Here is a 17,188-nt window from a genome sequence, read left to right as displayed (position 1 = left end):
GCTTCAAATCCCTGCGTCACCTGCGTAGCTGCACAGGTGCTCTCCGACGTCCACAGATGCTTTTTGCCCATTATTAAAATTTAAACGTAAACTCATCAGTGAGTGCTGGTACATAATCTGCACACCGAGCTGCACACATGTAAACTGAGCAGGTACTACTCCTGTGTACTTCTATTCTCTGTGACCTGCGACCCTGGAGGGGCCCTCCAACCCTACTTTGGGAACCAGCTGCCAGATTAAATCTCTTTCTTTACACAAGTAACGAAACACTGTGGATGTGTTCAAAGGAAGAGAAGCATTCAAATCTGAAGCAGGAGAATAACCGAATGAAAGCACGGGGTGAGATAAGAGCAGAGACCTTCGCGTGGGCACGTCATTTTATGACTCATCAGCTGTTATTCATCAGCTTTGAAAGGCCAGAAAACAAAGTTAAAGGTGCTGTTTGCAGATTTATTCACTCTGGATTTCCCCAGACCCGTAAAACAGAACGTCTAAATTCAAAAACAGGTCTTCCATAAATGAAGGTGCTGCCTGCAGTGGGATTCAAACCCACACCCTAACCCCTCCCTCTCTCGTCTCCTCAGCTAACAGAGGTTAATGTAGCGTAGCTGCTCTGGCGAGCTGGACGTCACGCCGGCGTCCTGGAGGAGGAACATTCACCGTGATGGTGGGAATGAAAGGAGGTATTGTTGGCGGTCCCACCTGTACAGAATAAACCGCCCTTATAGGGAACCACTGAGCCATAGCTGTCCCCCCAGGGGAAGGAATTTGAGGTCACGCTGCTCCGGGGATGCTGGGAAATTTGGTGGGATGAAACCCAAGCAGCGGGTTAAGACTTGTGGAGAAACAGTCCTTTAAAAGGCTTTTATGGAACAGGGCAGCTTCGGGTATAACAACTTTTCATTCGGCCATAAAACTATGAAGTAAAATGATATCTGTGCTGGAGGCTCAGGATACACAGTTTTACTCTGATTACTTTTATTGTTGCTGGCGTAGCTTCCTGTCTGACAGCTTGTTCTGGATGCTCTCGTGAACGTCAGCGTTTCAGAGCTCAAGCTGCTTTTGTACTTGTTTCAGCTCCACGATGATGATGTCAGAATGACCATAAATGGGGCTGATTAATGATTTGTTTTTGGCGTTCTGTGGTCAGGGTTTCATTTACCCAAATATAAAAGGCGTTTCTTCAAACAACAAAGATTCGTTAACAGCTGTGCCTACATGTGCAGTCACAGCCACGCTGCCCAGTTAAAGGCAGGAAACCCGATCCTGTGGTTGTAGCTCCTGGTATCGATGCAGATCGCTGGACGTTTGTGGAGAGATCTTCACAAATACACATCAAGCTGGAATCACAAAACCTGTGAGTCGTCTTAGTGTTCTAAAAAAGCACTCACAGGCATCCTTGTGGATCCACAGAAGGATTTTCAGCTCGGATCTGTACGTTTGAGTTTGGCCTGTCCCAGTGCAACCAGAAGCAGACCGGCCTGTGAGTCAGCAGGTAAATCTTTTTTTATTTTTTAAGTATTTGATGGCAGCTTTCAGCACTTCCCCCACTTCCCGTTACAGGAAAAACAAAAGCCGAACATGTGTTGTTCAGTCACGTGGCCTAAATGTTTCAGTCAGTTTTAATGCTACCAGCTCGCTGAGGAGAGAAACTCCCGGGCAGCTCCACTCTGATTTACAGACCTTCCAGCTCCTCCGAGAGCTGTAAAAACGCTGTAAAACGACACTGGACGCTGGCAGGGAGGGAGAGGTGGGGTGAAGGCATTAATAATCCAGCCCCAATACTGCCCCCCTCTCGATGGACTGCAGGGTGAGGGGCCAGACATCAATAATCAAGCTTTAATGCGCCTCCACTTCCTGTGCTGGAGGAGCGGCGGCGACAGACTAAATAAACACTACTGAGAGCTGATTGGAGGAGCCAGCAGCTCCTGCGCTCAATAAATAAATGCAGTAATGAGAGAGATGGGCATCAGGGGCGGTGGTGCAGGAGAATATTAGTGGGACTGGGGTGGAGGGATGGACGGAGGTGCTTTTTCCTTCTGCTGAGTTCCATCAAAATCAAATCAGAACCTGGACAGGCTGAAAGAATATTTCTGCGAAATCAAACGGACATTTTTCTAACCTCTCAGTCTGAGCTCCACTCCATCAAACTTTCCACTCGGCCTGAACGAGCTGATAAAATCTGAGCCGTCGTGAAAATCAGGATGAAAAACAAAGTGGATTTAATTTCACACATGCAAACTCAACGTTTCAAGAATCTGCTGAAGGAAAAAGATGCTAAAACATTCAAGTTACTCATTTCATGTTAAAAAAATGAAAATAAAACCATCTGAATAAGGACAGTGGACTCTAATGTGTTAAATACTTACAATTATCATTTATTTCTTACCCGACACCAGCTCGGGCTGTTTGTCAAAAGCTCTGAGGTAAAAACATGAGCCCCGTCGTTCTGTCCTTTTAGCCCAAGTTTGTATCGAAGCACGTCTGTGACAGCGAGAGCATCAAGGCTGCCTGTTCTCAGTTACGAGGCTTCCTGAGCCAATTTCAGGAGGTCCGTCCGTTAGCTGCAGCAGTACAGCTGTGTCCTCCTCGAGTGAGCGACACCAAGAAACCACCCACATGTGTGTCCCACAGACCCAACTCAATTCAAACCTCTCCTCTCCTGTATCAGGCCCTAAACGTATTTAACATGGGAGTCTGTGTTCACTGCATCATTCCATGTTTGGCACTCATCACCACCTGCACTCATGTATATATCTATCTACTTAGCACTTTTAATTCTTATTTTTTATGTCTATTTAAGCGTTATATGACAGTATGTTTGCACTAAGCACCGCAGCAATTTCCTAATGTTGTAAACCTGCTCAACATTTGGCAATAAAACCCTTTCTGATTCTGAGTCGATGGGGACTGACTGCTGGAGCCTCCGGTGGACACTAGAGGAACTGCAGTTTGAGCTGCTCTGGCGTTTGGTTTGGGGCTAAGGCCGTCCTTATGCTCGCTGCGTTGCGAGAGTCTCGGGTGTCACGTGACCATCCTCACATCGTGAGGCCATCTTTGCAGTGCATCGTGTGAGCACAGTCATGCCTGTTTTTGGCACGTTTAATGACAATGCTGCACAGAAGCTCAGAGACACACGGATGTTGGAACTGTTTGAAAACTTTTTTGTCAAAAGAATTTTGTAAAAACAGTTTCTGGTCTTCTGGTTTTGACTTCTCTTCATCAGCACGTGTGACATGCTACTGTCTGAGTGGTGATGTCTATCGTTTAGGAGAACACTGCAGCGGCAGCGAAGGCTCTACTGGCACCATAAAGCCTCGTCTGAGCACGGGAGCCTGAATGGTCCAAACTGACCAGCTACCCTAACCCTTTATCCCATCACTCCCTCTCGTTCTTTCCTCCTTGCTCTCCTTTGCTCCTCATCTTACTCCCTCTTCTCCTAGCATGCTCCATTTGCTGCCTTCCCTTCTCCCCCTCCTCTCTCCCATCCTTCCAGCTTTCCATCAGGTTTCTCTTTCTCGCCTCATCTCTCTCTGCCTCCATCTTGGCCCCGTTCCCCGGCCCCTCCAGGGGCCCCCTCCTTGCAGGCGGGCCTCTGGGTGCTGCAGCAGCCTCCTGTTGGTGTCGGCGCCCTGCCTGACATGCCTTTCAGGGCCTGGGAGACTGCAGGCCAGACTTTCTGGCTCCACTGCCATTGTTTGCCTGGCTGCTCTGTGCCTCTTCCCTGGCGATGGATTAGCATAAGAATACCCAGAATACCCCGAGCCCCGGTGAGCAGTGCTGCGGGCCTCTTCCCCCCTGCATCTTCCTTCTCCTAATCCTATTCTTCTCCATCCTTATTAGAGCTGGGCGATATATCGAGTTTTTAAAACATATCGATATATTTTTATACGAGATATAAGATGTGACAATATCCTTTATATCGATATAGTCTATGTTACGTTATAATTATAGTTGTGGAGCCGCAAGTTTGCCTCTCTTTCGTCCACTTTTGTCTCTACGCAACGTTACTCCGCCTCGCCTTCACTGAACACAACTCCCCCTCCTACCCCATCGCTTCACGTGCAGGCAGCGACAAGACGGACACGGCAAATCTCCGTTAACGAGTTACTGCGCATCGCCCCATGCGTGGGGCTGGACGGCGTCAACGTGCTAACGAGCTAAACATGCTAACGAGCTAACCGCGCTAACGAGCTAACAGCGCTAACCCTAAAATCCTTTCATTCTCTCAAAAGTTGATAGCGCGCCTTATGTATGAATTCTGGTTGTGCTTGATGGCCGCGAACCGATTTTATGTGGTACACGGCGTTCAGCAATCTGTCAAAAATGTTTGAGTACGACTTTGGTAAACTACGGAGCTGCACCGCTTGATAGATTGTCGGCGCATTACGGCTACCGAGGAGCTTCGCGGAGTGATACGTACTGTGCATCAACGTAATATTACCGTATTGTGTGTGTATAAGGACCATAAATGGCACCTGTAAGAGACGTGGTTATGAAGCGGATTTCAAACTCCAGGCTGTCAGTCACGCAGTAGAAGTTAGGAACAGAGCAGCTGTAAAATCTGTCTTTGTTATTACGCTCAGCGTCTTTTAGTTTACATTTTGACTGCACAATTGTGAGCTCTTTGTTTAGCACAAAAACAACCTTGTTTTCTTTTATTTATGGAGCATTATTATTTAATGAATGCTCATAATTTAATTTTGAGTAATTTTTCATGTACATCTGTGCTGTATGTTAATAAAAGTGCCTGTGTGACATCTGGGACACAGCTTTGACTAAGAACTCTCTTTTTGTTCTTACTTTATGGCTTAAAAAAAAAAAATCGAGATATATATCTTATATCGCCATCCAGCTAAAAAATATCGAGATATGAATTTTGGGTCATATCGCCCAGCCCTAATCCTTATCCTCCATCTAATCCCAGAAATTAACTCAAACGCACCTTTTCTTCTTCTTCCGTTGGGTTTATTAGCACTTTATTAACAGGATGAACTTTAAGCTGCCATCAGGTGACCCTACATGCAGATGTAACATGACGTCAAGGCCAAGAGCAACTCAGATGTCTTCCAGACTCTTATTAAGTAAGATTTATCATGAGAGGGCTGCCAGCACAGACACAGACTGCCAGAGCTTTTATTCTGAAAGCATCTTTCAATTTGTCGATGACATCACAAAGAGCTGATTTTAGTGTCCGAGTCTGACCCGTTGGTGCGCTCGCAGAAGAAAACGATGCTTTTGGTTTAAACTGAATGATTTGGGGGAATTGAAGCACAGAGTGCCTGAGCCTCACTTCAGTGGCACACGCCCTCACCGTGTGTGTGTGTGTGTGTGTGTGTGTGTGTGTGTGTGTGTGTGTGTGTGTGTGTGTGTGCGCGTGCGCACGCGCGAGGCAGAGCGGGCAGCAGCGAGGCTTAATTTCATTAGAGGCCGACAGAGGATCTGCAGAGCGGCTGCAGCACCAAACCGGAGGAGGAACATTTACTTCAACTCTTCATCATCGTGTTACTGCAGCACAGATTACCCACAATCCACAGGGGCAGCGCAGGTTTACGGGATCTTTTTTTTATTTTTATTTTTTTTATCAGTACGATCCGTTTATTGATTACGATCAAAGCTGGAGACAGAGGCTAACACGGGTCCCAGTTATATGATAATACAGCAGATCCGCTTAGTTCAGGATCCCTAAGCGTTTTTAATCATGCTAATCGCCATAGAAACAAGTCCATCCATCACTCCCAGTGCTGTGTGCCACGGCTGAGTCATAAAACAAACACACTCGGATCATAAAAACAACATTATGATCCTGAATCGCACGCCTGAGGGGAGAGGACGCTCAGGCAGCCGTCCCAGTTAAACCAGTTACCTCCACCAAAGTGGCTTCATGGGAGGTACTAAACATGCCGACCCCAGCCATCACGAGGTACCCCCCAACATCCAGATTTACCCCCCCATCCTCCCCCAAGGTCATAAATCCAATCAGAGGCACAGCAAACAAACACACAACAGCACTAAAAGTAAAACTTCTCAGAGACAACGGCTCATCGCGCACACGCACACACGCGCGCGCACACACACACACACACACACCTCAAATCAGATGCATAATGAAATCATATATTTAATATTTCAGTCTGAAGGTAAATAAAGCAAACTGCATTATCCAAACCCAGTTTATTTCTATAGCACGTTTAAAAACAACGTTTGCCCAAAGTGCTGAACAGAAGCACAAGATACAACCACGGACACTCACATAAAACCATATCAACTCAAGCCAGTCTGAACACTATCGAAAAAAAGCTGCGTTTCCAAAAGCATTTTAAAAACAGGAAACGAAGATGCCCGTCTAATATTTAAAGGCAGCGTATTCCAAAGTTTTGGGCTCGTTCTCTACGTTTAAGCCTCGATTTTGGGACAACAACAGCAGCTGATCTGAGGGTCCGTGAAGGAATATAAGGCTGAAGTAACTCGGAAAGGTATGAAGGAGCAAGACCATTAAGGCATTTATAAACCAGTGTTAGGGCTTAAATTAATTCTGTGATGAACAGGAAGCCAATGAAGAGAAGACAGGACAGGTGTTACATGTTCATAGCTGAAGACGAGCAAGAGATCGTTGGCCGACTCCAGAAAACAGCATTACAGCAGCCAAGCCGTGTTGAGGCAGGCATGATTACCTGCAGCTCTCCTCTCAGTAATTTTCAACTTTCTGAGCCCCGCCCCATCTGTCCACAAAAGCCCCGCCCATAAACCCCATCCAAAGCTCAATTCACATGGGCTTCATATATAGCACCAAATCAGTCAGCGTGAGGTAAAGACCTACAACCACACAGAGGAAACCCGACACTCTTGGCAACAGTGGGAAGGAAAAACTCCCTTTTAACTGTCTTGTGTGATGCACCCTGCAGGGGCACGTGGAGCAAAGTCTGTCTGCCCAATCACAGCCTTGCTTTATCACTTTTATAGCCAGCAAATTAAATAATCTGTTTCTGAGCGAGAGTAGGATTTCTGTTTGTAGCCACAGTCAGCTGATCTCTGCTGCATTTCGATTAACAGCCTCCTCCTTCACCTCCCCCTCAGACTCGCTTTTCACTCCGCCCTCCCCCCATTCCTCCTCCAAATGTTGCTGGAATGTGGGGAGCAGGTAATGGAAAACACCGACCCCCACCCTGCAGCTCTCCGGGCCAGGAAACCAGCGTCCTGCTGGCATTTCACCACGCAGCAGAGGAGAGGTCCAGAATTTTAGCACATATTTGAAACACAGAAAAACCTGTGAAAAATATAAAGAATCACAAAGGAGAACACGACAAACGTTAGGAAGTCAACCAGTTCAGCTCGTACTGAAACACTTCTATCATTGCTGAATGTAAACGGGGTTAAATGGGACTGTGCTTTACGTTACCCTCCCCTCATGCTGGATCAAACAACCTCAGCTTCCACACTTTCCTTCTTTAAACAGAGCGTTTATCACATCCTGCCACAGTTATCACAGATCTTTGGCCCATCCATCCGCCCTGGGCTCCTCTCTACAGTTATAGTGAAGCCATGCTACAAACAGAAACACTCTCACTCTCTGGACGTCCTCTTCCAGTAGGGGGGGGTCACGCTCAAGCTCATCCAGAGAAAACGAGGCTCTATGGAGCTTCTGGAGATGTTCACCATGTTAGACAGAAGCAGGTGGGCTCTGTTCACTGACGACCGTCTGTTTCTGTTTGGTGGGATTAACAGAAGTTCAGACTGGCTGCACAGCTCTGCACCAAAGTGCACTGAAGGATGTGCAGCTTGTTTCTGGTGGAGCTAAAACCGTCTCATCCCAGTATGAAGGAGGGGAAACTACAGAGACCTGAGCGCCAACAAGTTTTCCCACACACAATACAACTAAAATATGACGGTAACTTTGTGTGTGTCCATGTGTGTGTGGGTGTGTGTGTCCATGTGTATGTGGGTGTGTGTGTCCATGTGTATGTGGGTGTGTGTGTCCATGTGTGTGTGGGTGTGTGTGTCCATGTGTGTGTGGGTGTGTGTGTCCATGTGTATGTGGGTGTGTGTGTGGGTGGTCTGGTCAGACTGGACTGTGCAGAGAGGCTGGATGGTTTCATTCACCGTGTCACGCTGAAAATGCAGCCAGGCCACAAACGACACGATACAGGTGGTCCTGTGTGTGTGTGTGTGTGTGTGTGTGTGTGTGTGTGTGTGTGTAAACTGCAAATATGGATATAAAAATAAACGGAGCCAAAAAAGTGTGTTTTTTGCCAGTGTTTGTTAAAGAGCCATGTGACACTGTTAATGATGCCCTGCACTCATCAGTGTATCACTCAATGACAGATCAGTGTTCACACTAACCAGCACTGGCCTGGTTCAAGCACACTGGTCCATCATCATATAGTAGGGTGTATTTACTGGTCCAATCACGATCGAGCAATTAGGCCTGAGGTACAAAACGTCACTGAGATGTAGTTTAGAAATCACTGATCGTGAGTTTCAGCTAAAGCTCATAAATCTTCTTTGCATGGACGCCTGGACGTTAGACTAACAGCTGGGACATCTCACTCATGGCTTCACTGCAGTTAATGATGGTTAATCAGCCAACCAGGTCAGTGCTCATCGTCAGCACGTCCACTGAGGTGGCTGTACAGTAATGACATCAGTCATTAGTTTAATTAACATTTTCACAGCTTCCTTCTGTCGACTCCTGAGAGCAGGAACGATGTGAGGCCTTAAATTATTTCAAAACAGGTGAAATATACACTTTTAATCTGTTGTTACTGCTGCTGCTTTCATCTCTCCACGTTTGTTTATCTCAGATCCATCCACGAGCTGTGATGAACTCAGTTTTCCCCGAGCATTCGTCGCCACTCGTGACTTTCCTCGAAGTATGTGACTGCGTGCTGAAACCAGGCCGACTGCTGCCTTTGTTTCAGCGCGCGGTGACTCAGGCGTCTGAGTTTGAGCTCGCTGACAGACCTTCAAACAGAGCCGGCCAGTCTGCAGCACCAAATCGCTCCCATATGTCCCCGAGGAGCTCTGCCCCCCCACCTCCACGCTTCATTCACATGCGGCGGCGCGCAGGGCAAACCTGACAGGGTTCAACTGCAGTCAGGATTCCAGCTTTAACCGAGTGACAAAGAACATGTCAACAATCTCCAAAAATAGCAAACGAATGTCAGACGCAGCCGATTACGTGAGCGTCTGATAAAGTGTTCTCTCAGGCTGACTGCTAATGGCCGTCCTGTCACAGATAGCTACGCTGATAATAAAACACTAACAACGAGCTGGCTTTGCTGTTTTTCAGAAACATCAGTGAATAACCGACTGAAGGAAGCCAAAGAATCAGACCGTCTGCAGCTGTAACACTGCGTCGCATCAAAGTTAACCCTGAAGGCAACACGAGCCAAACACAGAGATTACAAACAAACAGGAGCTTCAAGTTTTTTCACTTTTAACAAAAGAGGAAAAGAAATGAAAACGTCTTCATGCTGAACACCGTCCGGCAGTCCTCGCAGCACGTTACCTGCATTACTGTCGACCCGATTATGATTACAGAGCCCAAAGAGCAGCGAGGCCACCTTCATCATCATCATCATCATCATCTTCACAGTAACTCATTCCCCTGCTGAGACCTGAGCAGTATTTCGATATTAGTTAGAGCCCTAATTTGGTGTGACATTACATAATGCCTCTCCAACTCCTGTAGCCCCGCCCCCATCACAGAAAACTGTTTTTTCCATTTTAACGTGTTCGTCTAATCCTTTCAAACACCCAGTGACACCAGCACTAACTGACCGAGGCCAGCCGGACGCAACGGCAGCAAAGCGGTGCGAGCATGCGTCCCCGCCCACTCTGATTAGGCTGTACTAAGGTGTGTGTGTCACGATTCAGCCCAAAAATATCAGACAGAAGCGCCGAGCTGACAGGATCCTCCTTTCCAACCTGACTGTCAACATTTTTGACCTTTAAAAGATCAACAGCACAGAGACGATCAAACCGGAGAACACAAAAAAAAAAAAAACTGTCATTGAGGGAGATTTAACCTTTTACACACATTCCAGAGCTTTTCTTAAACACTTCCCCTACAACACACACACACACACACACACACACACACACACACACACACACACACACTGATGGCGATGCAGCCATCGGCTTGCTGTAATCAGTGCTCTTCCTGCTCTGCTGTTAATCAAACCACATGACAGCTCCAATGACCCAATCAGAGCCTGCAATTAAAAGCCAGGAAGCCTCCTGATTGGCCAGCCTTTTCTTAAACAACCCTAGGGTCAAAGGTTAATCTCCTTGAAGCGCAAGACAGGCCCAGGCAATCAGAGTAATCACCGCAGCCATCCACAAAATATAAAGTTTGTTTGTATTTTCTGCAGATGTGACACATCAGTGTAGTGTAGTGTAGTGTAGTGTGTGTGTGTGTGTGTACCTGACTGTTGAGTCCATGGTGGAATAATGTGCCTCTCGGTACACGGCTCCATGGGAAACGTAGTGTAGAAGTCAGATCAAGCCAACATCACGGCGGCAGCTGAGAGAGAGGAAAACAACGACATGGTTATAACTCAGTGATGATCATACCTGCAGCACGTGTACCTGATTAACATCATCAATCATCATTAAGGCGGCAGCGTTTTCTGCCTGGCTGAAAACCCAAACAGAGGTCAGGAAAGCACGGGTTCAAATCAGTCCGGATCATCGTCCTCACTGACTGATGAAAGTGTTCCCAGGAGCCTCGAGGACCAAACGCCACCTTCCAAGACTGTGCACCCTCTGAAGGACCACCTTTAAAAAAAAATCCTCCTTAAGCTCTCCGGGCATGAACGCAGCTCATCATTAGCTCAGTGTTGATGTCAGATAAGTGGAACAGCGTGGCTGACAGACGGGGAGCCTCCTCCTCGCCTCCTCGGGCACAGAAGCCTTTTTATCTGAGCGCAGAGGCCTCCTCAAAGGAGGCTTTATGCAGCCGAGGAGGCCCATGTCCTCAGAGCAAATTAATATTCACACCCAGAGAGCCGAGAGGAGGAGAGTCCAACACCGAGGACTGACAGGAAGCTGCTCACACCACAGCCAGTCTGACAAAATAAGAGTCAGGTCCAAGTCCAGAAACCAGAAATAATAATTGTTGTAGAAGTAACAACAACAACAACAATAATAAAAAACAATAACAACAACAGCCACCTGTTGCCTTTTTTTCTTCGGCTCGAGTTGAGTTAAACAGCGAGTGAGTCTGAGCTTTAATGGAGCTTAAAATCCAGTAAAATCACTCACACACACACACACGTATATAAAATATATGTAAAAAAATAAAAATCACATTCAAACTGTGAAAGTAGTCCAAAATGCTACAGAGCAAATTACTAATCACACAAATCTGAACAAACTGCTGTAAAGGTCAAAGGTCAGGGCCCTAAGTGAGCAGTCCCTCCTCCTCACACTACACCTACGTGCAGCTGCCAAAACTAATACTCAGCTAGAGGTTCGGGCTCTTACTATGGTAGGAAAAGCATTATGTCAGTGGGATGTCCCCACGAAGATAGCAAACCAGACGCATGCGTGTGTGTGTGGCAGAAAACCCCGTCAGCGGTGAGTTATTATAGAAGAGAAGGGGAGAAAATAGATGTCCGAGGACGAGAGCGGTCACAAGCTTGGCCGACAGGAACACACACACACACACACACACACACACACACACACACACACCCCCCCTTGTGGGGACATCTCATTGACATAATGCTTTCCCTAACCATCAAAAATGAATGCCTAACCCTGACCCTTACTCTAAATACCTAACCATAACCTAATTGTAACCCTGACACTAAAACCACATTTTGAGCCTCAAAAATGCCTTCAAACCTAAGGGGACCAAAATCCTGGTCCCCACGAGGGCTGTATGTCCCCACAAGTATAGTAAAACTACCAATTTTTGGTCCCCATGAAGATGTTAATACCCGTCCCGACTGACTGGCTGAGTATGGAATTGCATAGTGACAACAGTATATCCTTACCAGCTGCACTTTGTTCTCCACTCTCATCCTCGTCGTTCAACTCCATCCCCAACCCCGTACTGGTACACTCATTAAAAATATGGGGCCAGTTTAGGACATACTTTAAACTCTTCTCAGCCCCATCTAACCATCTCTTTAAACCTTCGACCCAGGACGGTGGGTTTGTGGAGCGGCACAGAAGTGGAATTACTTGCTTTAAGGACCTATTCATAGCCAACAAACCAGCATCATTTGAACAACTTGCTAACAAATATATTCTTCCACCGTCACACTTTTTCAGATACTTGCAAACCAGGCACTTTATTTGTTCCCAGACTCCAGGCTCAAGCCTCCACTATTAGAAACTATCCTACGACTCAATCCAACCAACAGAGGGCTGATTTCCCTGCTTTAGAATAAAATGTTAAATTTGAGACATACCTGTCAAAGGAGCTTGCAAAGAAAAGCGTCTGGACTTCTTTAAGTTGCTTGAAGACGTTTCACCTCTCATCCGAGAAGAGGATGAGAGGTGAAACGTTTTCAAGCAACTTAAAGAAGTCCAGACGCTTTTCTTTGCAAGCTCCTTTGACTACGATGACCTGGATGACTGAGAACCTTCACAGACATATTGAGACATACCTCTTTATCCAAGCTCAAGACACTGTAGGAAGAAGACCTAGACGTAACCTTCTCTGACGAAACATGGGCCTCCATACTCAAACATGTCAACACAACATCATTATGCGCCCGCCACTGTTTAATCCAGTTCACACGGTGCATAGAGCCCATTTCTCAACATCCAGACTGTCCCGTATCCATCCTGAAATCACTCCACATTGTGACAGATGCAAAACTGCTGAAGCCTCACTGGTCCACATGTACTGGTCTTGTCCCAGTCTCGTTCAGTTCTGGACAGATGTTTTTCATACCTGTCCAGGATTCTCAGTGTGACGCTGGCCCCCTTCTTGCTCTGTTTGGCATCAGTGGGAATGAGGTGCTTCTACGCCTCTAAAAAAACAGACGACATCTTTCTGTTCCCTGTTAGCCAGGAGGGCAATCCTACTGAGGTGGCAGGACGCTCCCCCCCCACTCACAAACTGTGGTTATATGACCTCATGGCGTCAAATAAGACACTCACTCCAGAACTCTACTGGGAAATTTCAAAATCGATAAGAATTTTTCAGCAAACTCTCTTATGTCAGGTGTGGAAATCAGTGTTCAGGTGTCGGGCAGTGACCTGGGTGGGAATGAATGGGATTATTTTGCAGGGATTGTGTTACTTTGGGAAATATCATACATCTGTTTATATTTCCCTTTTTCTTTCTTTTTTTCTCCTTTTATTTGACAGCTGAAGATACATTTCTGAACCCACTTTACAGCCTAAATGTACTAGTTAACCCGAATGTACAGATCTGTAATCCTTTTTTCTTCCTGTTTAGATGTATAATATATATGTTTATATGTATAAAAGGAAAACCTCTTAATAAAAAGACCTAGTTTAAAAAAAAAAAAAAGTGCACATTGGAAAAGCCGTGAGGGAAACAACACGCTTGCTTGAATGCTTTATCATGACTGCGTGAAACTTACAAACCGCTTCCACTCTGATAATCGGACTCGAGCTGAAATCAATCGTTTCGACCAGATGAGCTGAACTGAAGGTCTCAACGACTCAGAGCCAGAAAGTCCTCGTGGCGATGTTTGTGTTACTCTAAGTGAGATCATCTGTTCTGATCCTCTTCAGTCAGAAGGGCGGTTAAATAAACGCCTCACACAGCCAGTTTGATCCTGGCGTGGACATCAGTCACATGTCAAAGCATTCCTCAGCTGCATTTCTGCTCGGCCTTTCAAAATAAAACTCCAAACTTTATTTAAAAACAAACAGAGATCCTATGGCAGTAAGACAAATGTGGCAGTGTTTACAGGTCTGTGGAGACGCAACAGCGTGGATGTTTATGGTCATAAGGTGGAGGCTGTTTCCTTTAAGAAGTGAATGAGAAGCAGCCCGCCATCCATCCAGTCAGGTGACAGTGAGCTCTGGGTGAGTGCTCATGATGCCCGTGATGATTTACCGTCACGGCGAGCTGTTTACACCAACCAGCTATTTAAAGGAAGCCCGACAGCCAGAGAGAGGGAGGGAGAAACAGCAAGCTGCTCAGTTCATGCTGACTGCATGTTATTAACACACACACACACACACACACACACACACACACACACACACACACCTCTCCGAATTATTCTTAGAATATAAACATGGATTCAGATGGGAGCTGAAATTCATTCTTGAAGAGGTTATTTTGGACATTTAACTAAATTCAAACAGGTAAGTTACTCAAAACAGAAGAACCTGCCTGCACAGCCTGTCAGTGAACATCAGCAGCCACGCTATTGGTCAGATAAGGACAATAAACAGATCTGGACGTCCAGTCCACCTGCCTTTAGCTGGAGCTGTAGTTCTGATAGTGTACCTCATGCACACCTCTCACAGCTTTGGCCTTGACGTCGTTCCTCCTGTCCAAAACAAACTGAACGAGACAGTTCACAGTATTGTGATCACCTGACGTGTAGATGTACTAGCAGTTTAAAAAGCTGCCTTATGGCCCACCTGAAGACTCATTTTTAATAATCAGCCGCCACAGTCAGCTCTGCTTTAAACTGGGCTTAGAGTGCTCCGGGGCAGCTGATGTTTACACGCAAATTCCAGCGTTTGAGTGACGTGTGAGATGCTGTGAAACCACAGTCTAACAGGAAAGCAGTGAAACCAGTCGTCCTTGTGTGAAAGCAGACGGGCAAAGCGCCCGAGCTGTGCCGGCACATAAACAAACACATGGCAGGACCAGAGAGGAGACGAGCTCAGGAGGAGGTCTGTCTGCAGCGGGGAGAGAAAACAAAGTCCAGCATTTAAACGCCGCTGAAGCCTCGCTATAGCGCTTGTGCGTCTGCTTCGCCTCAGGCCACACTGCGTCAACCTGATTCCCAAAGAAACCGCCAGTGCCGCTGGCCACCAAACTCGCCGTTTTACATCACCACCCCCGAACACAACACACATCAGAGGATCGACCCTGAACGAGGCGCTGCAGCCCGACAATCAGCCGTGCGTGTGGAATACTACAAATGCAAACACTGCCTTTGGTCACGGTGCTTACGAGGGGCGGTCAATCAGAAGACAGCTTCCTTAAAGGGGGAGGAGCTAAGAGCATCAATGACGTTTTAACCTGACCCAACCCTCCTGACCTCAATTCTGCACTTTGATGATGTGACTCGTCTTCCTGTCGGATGCTCTTAGTGATGCTCGGGCAGATTACAATTAACATGTGGAAACTGCTCCAACTGTCTCACCTGCAGCGGTGACAGGTGTACTGAGCTGTTCACCTACATTTTCCACAGCGTCGGAGTCTTCAGCGTGCACCGCAGGGCTGGACGGCGCTGCAAGGAAGTGGAAGCAAAGCGTTCAGATGTCCCACGTCTCAGATCCCAGCTTTCACAAAACCAACAGAGGAAGACGAGCGCAGGGATGAGACACTAATGGCATCAAAGCAAACAGCAGCCGGCAGCCAGAGATAATTGAAATTAACGAGCAGAAACCAGGAGGGAGCGGCGCTGTGTTCACAGACCCCGGGCGGAGTGGGAAAACTGAGGGGTGCCGGTCGTACAAGACAAACCGACTGAGACAGAAAAGGACCGTAAACACTCGGCTGTAACGGCTCGGTCCTCAAACAGTTTGCATAGTTCAGCTTCAGATTTATTTTCAAACTTCTAAAGCACTTAAAAACCAGACTCTGCTTATTTTCACCACTTAAGAACTGGCAAAAGAAAGAGTGGGAACAGGGCAGTAAATGAAGAGGGAGCGCCAATGTGACACTCACGCATAAGATTTTCTGCTTTGACATTAAAAAGACGACAAAGAAATCCAACCTTTACTAATACGTACGACAATGTGCTTGATACTTGTGTCTAAACTAACCCGACGACGTTTGTAGCTCAGTCCAGCAGACGCCTCCACCTGCACTCAGAGCAGATTACAACAATTTCAATGAAGCTGATTAACGATGAACTGTCGTTCTCACATAGAGAAAGTGCCGTAGAAGCTTTCGGTCTTCTGAAACTCAAAAAACTTGAGCCCAAACTCAAACACACCCTTCACAAAAAACAGATAAAAAAAGTTGAATTTATGAGGAAAAAAGATCTGAGTTTAAATGAACGTGTGATTGCTGGATGCTCGTGATGCTGTAACAATTATTTCCCCCGAAACACAAAAACAGATTGTACGGTTACCTGCTGACTGTCTGTGTGTTGGTAGCCTGGGCTGCTCAGGCATTTATTCGCTGTGTAGGTCTATAAGATTCAGCCATTTCTGAGAACAACCCAGTGCACACATTAAACTTCGTGCAAAACTGATTACTGCAAACAGCATGAAGGCTGGAGGACCGAGGCAGAGATCCACCGTCACCTGAATCCTGAGTCCACGATCGAGGTGGGGAGGAGACGGCTCCGTTAACGAGCTGGACACGGAGGGGAGGGGTCAGGATGGAGGTCAGGGGCCATCACCACTGCCCCCACCAGCTAGGAGGATTAGGAAAAACAAATCTGCCTGAAGAATGAAGGAGGAACTGAAACAGACGTCTGACAGTTCTTCCTATGAATCAGTCAGACAACCTCAGACTTCCTTTAAACAACAACAGATTTCCTAAAGGAGACTAACTTCAACTAGTTAACTTCTGCTAAAAACAAACTGACAGAATGAAGTCATACTTATGTAGAGAGCTGTGGTCAAACAGAACTAAAGAAATCATTTCTGTCTATAAATGTCCAGGAAATGTGTGTTTGGTCTGCAGATGCTCCAATACATCATCTTTACTTCATGCTTGAAATTTCACTTCAATTTTCTTTACACAGCACCAAATCACTTAAAGTAAAGACCCCACAATAATACCAGAGTGAGACAAACTTGACTGGAGCCAGTTGGTGACACCAACTCTGCTTCAAACACTGTAAAGTCTTGTTTTGTAACGAGGTTTTGTGATGAGGGGACAGAAAGCTCCGATTCCTCTGCTGTGGTTTGGTGAGACTTCAGATATCTGAAGTCGAGGAAATCAGCCCTGTTCGTTGCAGTCACATGACCGCACGAGTAATCACATTTAAAAGAGCCGGTTTGACGTGAAGCAGAGAGGGTATTCATCTGTCTTCATTGGGGGGGGGGGGTC

General features: G+C 46.5%; 1 protein-coding gene across 1 annotated transcript in view; it reads right to left on the bottom strand.

Moving 5' to 3' along the window:
• The window catches only part of LOC146560645 (bone morphogenetic protein receptor type-1A-like), a 40,684-nt gene that overhangs the window by 13,431 nt on the left and 10,065 nt on the right, over nt 1–17,188 (bottom strand). The window contains exon 2 of the mRNA XM_085296051.1: nt 10,430–10,528. The gene's annotated coding sequence lies outside the window, so the exon portion shown is untranslated. The remainder of the gene's footprint in view (nt 1–10,429; nt 10,529–17,188) is intronic.

The sequence above is a fragment of the Mchenga conophoros genome, linkage group LG13 (assembly GCF_057382185.1).
Source record: "Mchenga conophoros isolate Kocher_MC1m ecotype Shallow Benthic linkage group LG13, M_conophoros_male_GT1.1, whole genome shotgun sequence".
Classification (NCBI taxonomy): Eukaryota; Metazoa; Chordata; class Actinopteri; order Cichliformes; family Cichlidae; genus Mchenga; species Mchenga conophoros.
The sequence above is the reverse complement of the archived record's forward strand: the minus strand, read 5'-3'. Positions and strand labels throughout refer to the sequence as shown.